Raw genomic sequence first — 12,215 nt, 5'->3', positions numbered from 1 at the left:
CTAAGTTTGCATCAACTGCCCTAAAATCTTTTTTGATTTAATATAAATAGCTGCATGGCATGAGCATCACTGCATGGATTTGTCTGAAAGCAATTGTGCAGTTTTTTTACAAGTTCTAATTGATTTCAGGTCAATATATTATAAACAAAATTTTGAACCTGTACTTAGATGATCTTAGATCATAAATAATGACATTGCGTAGGCATAATTGAAATGGTTTAAAGAGAGGTCTTTTTGTTATCCTCCTGGTTTCACCGTTTCAAGTGATATACTTTTCAATAACTGAACATGCTAACTCAAGGCACATGCACAACTGTCCCAAAATGAGGTCAAACTATAGGCTGTCAGTATCCATACAAATTCAAATGAGGTGTAATTATTGTCTTTCAAGATAAAAGATAAAATATGTATTACCATAGTTTTTGAGATATTTGAAACAAAATTTTACTATTAAAGTTCTAAAAGGCTAAGGCAAATTATTATTCAACATTATATTTGTATATTAAATGATTGAAAAAAAAATCATTATTTAGTTGTTTTTCAACTCATACTGTCAAAATTAAAGCTGTTTATGTGCAGTTTTAATCATAGGCTTTTGTCTCTGAATTAATAAAGTTAAAAGTGTATCAAACAAGCCCCTGTGGCTTCAATTTATATATATAACTTTTCCTGTTGACAGGGTCATGTAAACTGGTTCATCAGTAACCAAGATAAGTTGATGGAACCAGGTGAGTCACTACTTTTAAATTTACATTTAAGTTATAAATTGACTATATAATAGTTGTCTATTTAAACAAAAAATGTGTCCAAATTAAAGGACTCTAATTACTCCCACTATATTTTCTGTGATAACCCATTCTATTAATCTATCTAAATAAGTGATTACTTATATGCAATATGAGTATATTTTTATACAATGTACATGTAATGTCACTGCCTACTTCAATGGAAGTCTCTAAGTATACAATGTACATGTAATGTCACTGCCTACTTCAATGGAAGTTTCTAAGTATCCAATGTTCATGTAATGTCATTGCCTACTTCAATGGAAGCCTATGAGTATACAATGTACATGTTATGTCACTGCCTACTTCAATGGAAGACTCTAAGTATACAATGTACATGTAATGTCATTGCCTACTTCAATGGCAGCATCTGAGTATCCAATGTTCATGTAATGTCACTGCCTACTTCAATGGAAGCATCTGAGTATACAATGTACATGTAATGTCACTGCCTACTTCAATGGCAGCATCTAAGTATACAATGTTCATGTAATGTCATTGCCTACTTCAATGGAAGTCCCTAAGTATACAATGTACATGTAATGTCACTGCCTACTTCAATGGAAGCATCTGAGTATACAATGTACATGTAATGTCACTGCCTACTTCAATGGCAGCATCTGGGTATACAATGTACATGAAATGTCACTGCCTACTTCAATGGAAGCATCTGAGTATACAATGTACATGAAATGTCACTGCCTACTTCAATGGAAGACTCTAAGTATACAATATTCATGTAATGTCACTGCCTACTTCAATGGAAGACTCTAAGTATACAATGTACATGTTATGTCACTGCCTACTTCAATGGCAGCATCTGAGTATCCAATGTTCATGTAATGTCATTGCCTACTTCAATGGAAGTCTCTGAGTATCCAATGTTCATGTAATGTCATTGCCTACTTCAATGGAAGCATCTGAGTATACAATGTACATGTTATGTCACTGCCTACTTCAATGGCAGCATCTGAGTATCCAATGTTCATGTAATGTCATTGCCTACTTCAATGGAAGCCTCTGAGTATCCAATGTTTATGTAATGTCACTGCCTACTTCAATGGAAGTCTCTGAGTATACAATGTTCATGTAATGTCACTGCCTACTTCAATGGAAGTCTCTGAGTATCCAATGTTCATGTAATGTCATTGCCTACTTCAATGGAAGACTCTAAGTATACAATGTTCATGTAATGTCACTGCCTACTTCAATGGAAGCATCTGAGTATACAATGTACATGTAATGTCACTGCCTACTTCAATGGAAGCATCTGAGTATACAATGTACATGTAATGTCACTGCCTACTTCAATTGAAGCATCTGAGTATACAATGTACATGTTATGTCACTGCCTACTTCAATGGCAGCATCTGAGTATCCAATGTTCATGTCATGTCATTGCCTACTTCAATGGAAGTCTCTGAGTATCCAATGTTCATGTCATGTCACTGCCTACTTCAATGTCAGCATCTGAGTATACAATGTTCATGTAATGTCATTACCTACTTCAATGGCAGCATCTGAGTATACAATGTTCATGTTATGTCACTGCCTACTTCAATGGAAGTCTCTGAGTATACAATGTTCATGTAATGTCACTGCCTACTTCAATGGAAGTCTCTGAGTATCCAATGTACATGTAATGTCATTGCCTACTTCAATGGAAGCATCTGAGTATACAATGTTCATGTTATGTCACTGCCTACTTCAATGGAAGTCTCTGAGTATCCAATGTTCATGTCATGTCATTGCCTACTTCAATGGAAGTCTCTGAGTATCCAATGTTCTTGTCATGTCACTGCCTACTTCAATGTCAGCATCTGAGTATACAATGTTCATGTAATGTCATTGCCTACTTCAATGGCAGCATCTGAGTATACAATGTTCATGTTATGTCACTGCCTACTTCAATGGCAGCATCTGAGTATACAATGTACATGTTATGTCACTGTCTACTTCAATGGACGTCTCTGAGTATCCAATGTTCATGTAATGTCATTGCCTACTTCAATGGAAGTCTCTGAGTATCCAATGTTTATGTAATGTCACTGCCTACTTCAATGGAAGTCTCTGAGTATCCAATGTACATGTAATGTCACTGCCTACTTCAATGGAAGCATCTGAGTATACAATGTACATGTAATGTCACTGCCTACTTCAATGGAAGACTCTAAGTATACAATGTTCATGTAATGTCATTGCCTACTTCAATGGAAGACTCTGAGTATACAATGTACATGTTATGTCACTGCCTACTTCAATGGAAGCATCTGAGTATACAATGTACAGGTAATGTCACTGCCTACTTCAATGGAAGCCTCTGAGTATACAATGCACATGTAATGTCACTGCCTACTTCAATGGAAGTCCCTAAGTATACAATGTACATGTAATGTCACTGCCGACTTCAATGGAAGCATCTGAGTATACAATGTACATGTAATGTCACTGTCTACTTCAATGGAAGCATCTGAGTATCCAATGTTCATGTAATGTCATTGCCTACTTCAATGGAAGCATCTGAGTATACAATGTACATGAAATGTCACTGCCTACTTCAATGGAAGCCTCTGAGTATCCAATGTTTATGTAATGTCACTGCCTACTTCAATGGAAGCATCTGAGTATCCAATGTACATGTAATGTCACTGTCTACTTCAATGGAAGCCTATGAGTATACAATGTTCATGTAATGTTACTGTCTACTTCAATGGCAGCATCTGAGTATCCAATGTTCATGTAATGTCACTGCCTACTTCAATGGAAGCATCTGAGTATACAATGTACATGAAATGTCACTGCCTACTTCAATGGAAGACTCTAAGTATACAATGTTCATATAATGTCACTGCCTACTTCAATGGAAGCATCTGAGTATACAATGTACATGTTATGTCACTGTCTACTTCAATGGACGTCTCTGAGTATCCAATGTTCATGTAATGTCATTGCCTACTTCAATGGAAGTCTCTGAGTATCCAATGTTTATGTAATGTCACTGCCTACTTCAATGGAAGTCTCTGAGTATCCAATGTACATGTAATGTCACTGCCTACTTCAATGGAAGCATCTGAGTATACAATGTACATGTAATGTCACTGCCTACTTCAATGGAAGACTCTAAGTATACAATGTTCATGTAATGTCATTGCCTACTTCAATGGAAGACTCTAAGTATACAATGTTCATGTAATGTCACTGCCTACTTCAATGGAAGCATCTGAGTATACAATGTACATGTAATGTCACTGCCTACTTCAATGGAAGCATCTGAGTATACAATGTACATGTAATGTCACTGCCTACTTCAATTGAAGCATCTGAGTATACAATGTACATGTTATGTCACTGCCTACTTCAATGGCAGCATCTGAGTATCCAATGTTCATGTCATGTCATTGCCTACTTCAATGGAAGTCTCTGAGTATCCAATGTTCATGTCATGTCACTGCCTACTTCAATGGAAGCCTATGAGTATACAATGTTCATGTAATGTCATTACCTACTTCAATGGCAGCATCTGAGTATACAATGTTCATGTTATGTCACTGCCTACTTCAATGGAAGTCTCTGAGTATCCAATGTTCATGTAATGTCACTGCCTACTTCAATGGAAGTCTCTGAGTATCCAATGAACATGTAATGTCATTGCCTACTTCAATGGAAGCATCTGAGTATACAATGTTCATGTTATGTCACTGCCTACTTCAATGGAAGTCTCTGAGTATCCAATGTTCATGTCATGTTATTGCCTACTTCAATGGAAGTCTCTGAGTATCCAATGTTCTTGTCATGTCACTGCCTACTTCAATGTCAGCATCTGAGTATACAATGTTCATGTAATGTCATTGCCTACTTCAATGGCAACATCTGAGTATACAATGTCCATGTTATGTCACTGCCTACTTCACTGGCAGCATCTGAGTATACAATGTACATGTTATGTCACTGTCTACTTCAATGGACGTCTCTGAGTATCCAATGTTCATGTAATGTCATTGCCTACTTCAATGGAAGTCTCTGAGTATCCAATGTTTATGTAATGTCACTGCCTACTTCAATGGAAGTCTCTGAGTATCCAATGTACATGTAATGTCACTGCCTACTTCAATGGAAGCATCTGAGTATACAATGTACATGTAATGTCACTGCCTACTTCAATGGAAGACTCTAAGTATACAATGTTCATGTAATGTCATTGCCTACTTCAATGGAAGACTCTGAGTATACAATGTACATGTTATGTCACTGCCTACTTCAATGGAAGCATCTGAGTATACAATGTACAGGTAATGTCACTGCCTACTTCAATGGAAGCCTCTGAGTATACAATGCACATGTAATGTCACTGCCTACTTCAATGGAAGTCCCTAAGTATACAATGTACATGTAATGTCACTGCCGACTTCAATGGAAGCATCTGAGTATACAATGTACATGTAATGTCACTGTCTACTTCAATGGAAGCATCTGAGTATCCAATGTTCATGTAATGTCATTGCCTACTTCAATGGAAGCATCTGAGTATACAATGTACATGAAATGTCACTGCCTACTTCAATGGAAGCCTCTGAGTATCCAATGTTTATGTAATGTCACTGCCTACTTCAATGGAAGCATCTGAGTATCCAATGTACATGTAATGTCACTGTCTACTTCAATGGAAGCCTATGAGTATACAATGTTCATGTAATGTTACTGTCTACTTCAATGGCAGCATCTGAGTATCCAATGTTCATGTAATGTCACTGCCTACTTCAATGGAAGCAACTGAGTATACAATGTACATGAAATGTCACTGCCTACTTCAATGGAAGACTCTAAGTATACAATGTTCATATAATGTCACTGCCTACTTCAATGGAAGCATCTGAGTATACAATGTACATGTAATGTCACTGCCTACTTCAATGGAAGTCTCTGAGTATCCAATGTTCATGTAATGTCACTGCCTACTTCAATGGAAGCCTATGAGTATACAATGTACATGTTATGTCACTGCCTACTTCAATGGAAGCATCTGAGTATACAATGTACATGAAATGTCACTGCCTACTTCAATGGAAGCCTATGAGTATCCAATGTTCATGTAATGTTACTGTCTACTTCAATGGCAGCATCTGAGTATCCAATGTTCATGTAATGTCACTGCCTACTTCAATGGAAGCCTATGAGTATACAATGTACATGTTATGTCACTGTCTACTTCAATGGCAGCATCTGAGTATACAATGTACATGTAATGTCACTGCCTACTTCAATGGCAGCATCTGAGTATCCAATGTTTATGTAATGTCACTGCCTACTTCAATGGAAGCATCTGAGTATACAATGTACATGTAATGTCACTGCCTACTTCAATGGAAGACTCTAAGTATACAATGTTTATGTAATGTCACTGCCTACTTCAATGGAAGTCTCTGAGTATAACAATGTACATGTAATGTCACTGCCTACTTCAATGGCAGCATCTGGGTATACAATGTACATGTAATGTCACTGCCTACTTCAATGGAAGCCTCTGAGTATCCAATGTTTATGTAATGTCACTGCCTACTTCAATGGAAGCCTATGAGTATACTGTGAATGTACATGTATTGTCACTGGCTTCTTCAATGGAAGCCTCATTATTTAAAATGTTTGATTACTAAAACTTGCAATTTTACTAGATATAATTTATATCATTTGAATTTCAAAAATAAACAATTCAAAATCAAAATAAAGTATAATGAGTAATAAACAAGATTCATGATAATGTCACCTTCATGTAAGATAAAGTATACAAAACTCATTTGGCATTATAAACAATCAGCTACATGTATTAATACCTATATACATGTATACCTAAGTTCAAAAGTTTACATGTGACATTCAAAATTGACAAGAGCATATCAGGGTTGATGATTGAAATACATGTAAATGTTTGGTTAAATATTTCTATTTATATCAAATGATTTTAACTTTCCTTCCATCATAAATATTTCCTTACATCAGTCACGTTCCTCTTTTTAACTTCAATTGCATCAAAATAATGTTTATTGAAAGTTATGTCACCTTTAACATCTTACAACAAAGGTATTTGATGCACTCCTGAAATACCTTTTAATGTTCAATTTCAATCAATTCCAGATGTTTACCTTGTTAGATATATCTTTGAAGAAATATTTAATACCACCCAATAAAATGAAATATATATTTATCAAGTACAAAATAAATACCTGATACTCCCACATAGGTATAACATATACTATTTGTAAATATACAAATGATTGCAATTATAAGGCTGGGTGAATTTAGACAGCTGATGAAATGGATAGTGCTCATTTCAGGATTTTATTAAGCATGTTAAGCTTTGAATTCAATTTTTTTCCCCTTAAAAGAGGGGCGACAGATACCTATGGGACCTTGAAAAACAAACTGACAGCGCCATGTCAAAAAAAGAAAAAGATAAAGTTTAAAAGACACAACAAAGAAAACTAAAGACTAAGCAACACAAACTTCTTAAGAATTCAGATATAATGTGCTTGTTTTTGGCAACATTTAACTTGTGTGATCTCTGCCTAAATGTCATTTTGATAATAAAACACTGCATCCCAAAATGCCAAAGTCTGTATTTCAGTTCAGTCATGTTTTGTATCAAAATTCTGGTAAAACCATATATTTTCATTTCTATTTTGCTACAAATTCAAGTTGTTATCTAGTCTTGTGATGTTATATAATAAACAGCTGTAAAATGACAACTCATTATTACGTAACAATTTATCACAATATTAGCCATTTTTTTATGGTGATATAAACCAATAGAAGAAGCAGATTAATCTTTGTACCAAATAAAAGACAGATGTACTTTTAACTGAAGTATATAGAGCTATCATTTTTCAGTCTCTGATGGGTGACATTTAACTTTCACAGACATTCAAGCCTTTTCTTGATGGATGAATTAAAAAAAATCCACAATCATCAAATTACACTGTATATATACATTTTATACTTTCTAGGAAAAATGTTACCTATAAAATACTCAAGAATACCATTAAAATGTCAAACCTTTATCAAAATATAAAAATAATTGCTACTCACAAGTATATTTAACTTAATAATTCTCTACAGTATTCAATATTCTCCAATATACCAATATAGCAACAACAAAAAACATACCTTAGAGGCTTAGATAGCTTTGATTATGTGACTTTTAATAATTTTTCACATATCACAATGAATTAAAATGTACACATTCAATAACTTCTGAAGGAAAAAATATGTTCTCTACAAATTTTTGTTTGTTAATTTGTGTAATGATAAGAAATATATTTTACCTTTCTTAAAAAAATAACAAAATACATGTATATCCAAAGTTTTAATTTAGGCTCTCTATATCACAGAAATTCCTGAATTCATCCTTCCCATGACTTTTTTCTTACATCTCTAAACTTTTATACAGATAAGTACAGGTGCACCAATGATGATGTCTGGATCTATACCATTTCAACTTTAAGGGGTGATATTTTAATTATATGTATTGAGTCACAGTAACATATCAAGTTCACTTTTCTAACTGCTGATTTAAAGTTTTTACAGTATGGAGAAGAAATAAAGAAAAGAAAAAGTTTTCGAAAAAAAAAATTTATCGACATTTTATGTCACCCAATCTATGAAGCCCATATTATGAAGATAAAATTGTCTTAAAATTTAGTATAAAAAATATAATATAATATAATTTTCACTTTATTAACACTTCACAAATTCAATATACTTCCTTACAGTATTTAACATGTTTAATAATTGTTACAACATATTTTATCTACCATTATATCCAAGGACAAATATTTTGTCATGCAGGAGCCTTTAATAGCTTTACTGTACATTGTGGATTTGCTCTTTGTTCAAGGCTATTCAAGACCCTATAAGATCTGCAGCATTATACTAAAGATTGCAACGATCTCTGAATTATGACCATATAGGTTTTAGATTAAACATTTATTTCATTCAAAATTTTTACAACCATTTCGTTATATATTTTTCCAATCCTAACACCTTCAGCTGCACCCATCCTCTGCATGAATAAAGACATTTTTATAGTAAAAAATTATGCATTCTGTGGATTAATTAATATTTCCCTCCTTTAAATACCGTGTCAAATGCATAAAGAACAATAGACCACTGTCGAGTTATGTCCTGTACTGGAAAAGTTTGTCAATTATGTGCTCCTTTATGCGTCATTTTCCAAATAGAGGGGACCGCCAGTGTATCCCTGTACTATCAAATTTCATTAAATAATTCGTCCAATATTTAGAGCATTATTTTTTTCAACTTTCCCTTCTGAACATTGGAAGGAAGGAATGGTGTTCACAAAAAAACAAAATGCAACAAACTCGAATGTAGATAATTTGAATCTCTGGTCCACTAATTTTAAAGCTACTATGGACAGTTTTTGATATCATCTTTATTTAATGAATTTTGATACAACTTTTTAAGAATTTTGTTGAAACATTTCATTTTAGTATTTTCATCATTTTTGGCATTGAAAATTCTGCATAATTTTATGACTGAATATTTTTAATCTGTTCTCTAATTGTAGATAACAAAATAAGTGAAATTAAATTCTTATGTATCCCATTTTCAATATAAAATACTTCTACTAATTTATATAAAATAAACTTACCAAATTATGCAGTGGTATATTAACTACCACAACGAAGTCTTTATCTTAAATATGTAAACCTTTCATATAAAATAAGTAATTTGAATAAAATCTTTGCCAATAATAGACCTCTCTATCTATACACACATAATTGTTGATAACAATTATAACCTTCAAATTCCTGTGTAGCAAACAATATTTGTCCAATAATATACCTACCGGAAATTATCTACCAGTGCATTTTTTAAATCTTAAAATTGTTTAATAAATAATTAAGTGTGAATCAGCTAAAATTGATGAATAAAATTTCAACCATTTTCAAATCAAAATTGGAATCACTTTACTCAAATGATCTCAGGACAGTGTACGCTTTAACAGAAAAAGAAGATGTGGTATAGTTGCCGATAAGACAAGCAACTATTATCCAGAGACTAAAATATAAGAATTATAGTAACGCTTAATGGACACTATACACATGCTATTAGCCTTCAACAATGAGCAAAAACCAAACAGAAATAAAGGCATACTTATTCAAAAGTATTTAAGGCCCCTGCATGAAAAATATGAAACAATTCAAAAGAAACCAACAGCCTGATGTATGCGATAAAAACAAATATGGATGAGGAGGGCATAATTTGGCCTATTTTTACAGAAATAGGATAAGATTTTCATATATATTCTCAAGTTGATGTTCTATGGCCAATTTTACAAATATTTATTTGTTATACAAAATTGTATTTTTCCTATTCAACAATGTCTGAAAAAAAAGTATTTGTTTTGCCCAAATTAAATTGATGCAATATTTCTAAATTCTGGTGATGATATTTGAAATGTAGGGATGGTCTTCAAGAATTTGTTATCCAAATATTATTTCAATACCAAAAAACTTCTGAAAAAAAAAGAATTCTGATTTTCAGTGTAAAATTTAGAGGAAATTAGATGAAAACGTAATATAAATTTCAGATGCATATTTCTATCATTTTCTTCAGTTTTCCTGTAATGGTACATACCTTCAAAAATATACCTCTCTTACTAAGTCCAAAGGTTTAATTTCTGGGGTTGTGACAATGTGGTCAAAATTGAATAACTGACCTCATCTTCATATAATTAAAGGATCTTTATAAACATTTGACCTTGATTTGACCTGTCAATATTGTTCTCTGATGTGACATAAGATGGGCTTTAATTGGATTAAATAGATATCTAAATAGATTTATGTTTGTTTATTTGTATATTCATTATACAAAGTTATTCATATCCTTAAGCCTATCAGATATTTTTGGCTATATAAGGTCATCTTTTTAATATTTATAGAGACCTTTTGATCATATATAGAAATTACTGCTTTACAAATATTTTGAAAAGATCCTAAAAGGTTTGATTTTTAATTACAATGATTTATTATTGTGAATCATCAAAATCTGATGTAGAATTAACGAAAGGCCACCTGGGTAGATAGATCTTTATATCAAAAAGGACATCATGAGAAGATAAAAAAACAATTTACAAAAATACTGTTTGAGTACAGTTGCTTTTTTTCCTTCACTTTATAAATTTCAACTACCTTAAAACTGATCGAGGCAACAGATTTATATACAAAATAAGGTCAGGGGCATTACATGTAAATTATAACAAACTGATCTAAGCTTAAACTGCTTAAAGCAATATACAGTACTTTTATGCAGAAAGCTCATAAATCTCAACTATAGACTACCATTTGATTTTTATGGGGGGGCTAGGATGAAAATTGTTGTCCTGCCTTTTTTTTGAGTTGTAATCTCTGTCCTGCCTTTTTATTTTTCACTCTACCCGGTCCTGCCTTTTTTTTTTTAGTTTATCCTGACTTTTTTTACATAAATTGTCATCCTGACTTTTTTTTTTTGCAAGTGTCTCATCCTGCCTTTTTTTTTTACTCAAAACTCCTGTCCTGCCTATTTTTTTCAAATTTCATCCTAGCCCCCCCCCCCATAAAAATCAAATGGTAGCTCCCTAAGATAATGTCCCACGATTTGACACAAAGTGGCATTGTTTTATATGCATGCATGAATTGGTTCAGGTGAAAAAACTTTTTCTTTTCATTTATTTACATAAAATAGTTTTCTCGTTTGAATTGTTTTACATTTGTCTTATCGGGGACTTTTATAGCTGACTATATGTGGTATGGGCTTTGCTCATTGTTAAAGGTTGTACGGTGACCTATAATTGTTAATGTTTGTGTCATTTTGGTCTTTTGTGGATAGTTGTCTCATTGGCAATCATACCACATCTTCTTTTTTATATGATGTGTAAAAGTTATTTTCACTGAATCACTTAAATCACTATATACAGTCATTATAATTCACTGAATCATCTGGTTTGTACATGTACTGTATCTACTAAATTGCTCTTTCAAGTCTTATGATAAAGCATGAGAAAAGGCATGTAATCTTCTATTTATGCTTAGAAAGGTTAGCAAGCTTTAGGTTTCACTCACTTTATAAGGTCAATCTCACTATGGAATGATGAAAAAACAAAAAATCTGTCTTATCTGTAATGCAATTACTAATTCCGATGGGCCCCCTCTGCTTTTACATTATCAAAATAGAATGCCTTTTATTGCTGTAGACCAAAGAATTTAATCAAAGACAATCTTTGTATACACAGAATTACTTGCATAAAAATGCAAACATTGAAAGATTGCGTAATTTGAAGTGCAGCCAACTATCTATTAATTGTATTGACATTACCTTAAACATTGTTAAATCAATGATATTATCAATGCTTTCTATATAGGTAAAGGTATTTGAAAC

The 12,215-nt window shown here is 32.9% G+C and overlaps 1 protein-coding gene across 4 annotated transcripts in view; it reads right to left on the bottom strand.

Annotated features, from left to right (window-relative positions):
• The window catches only part of LOC134724763 (uncharacterized), a 44,307-nt gene that overhangs the window by 16,732 nt on the left and 15,360 nt on the right, over nucleotides 1-12,215 (bottom strand). Inside the window, exon 1 of one of the 4 annotated variants that reach the window (XM_063587993.1) lies at nucleotides 10,437-10,513. The exons of 1 other annotated variant lie outside the window; for it this stretch is intronic. The gene's annotated coding sequence lies outside the window, so the exon portion shown is untranslated. Of the gene's footprint in view, nucleotides 1-8,101; nucleotides 8,179-9,447; nucleotides 9,573-10,436; nucleotides 10,514-12,215 lie in introns of those variants that run through there. 2 more of the 4 variants (XM_063587992.1, XM_063587994.1) reach the window with 2 other exon arrangements.

Source organism: Mytilus trossulus, chromosome 7 (genome assembly GCF_036588685.1).
Source record: "Mytilus trossulus isolate FHL-02 chromosome 7, PNRI_Mtr1.1.1.hap1, whole genome shotgun sequence".
NCBI lineage: Eukaryota > Metazoa > Mollusca > Bivalvia > Mytilida > Mytilidae > Mytilus > Mytilus trossulus.
The sequence above is the reverse complement of the archived record's forward strand: the minus strand, read 5'-3'. Positions and strand labels throughout refer to the sequence as shown.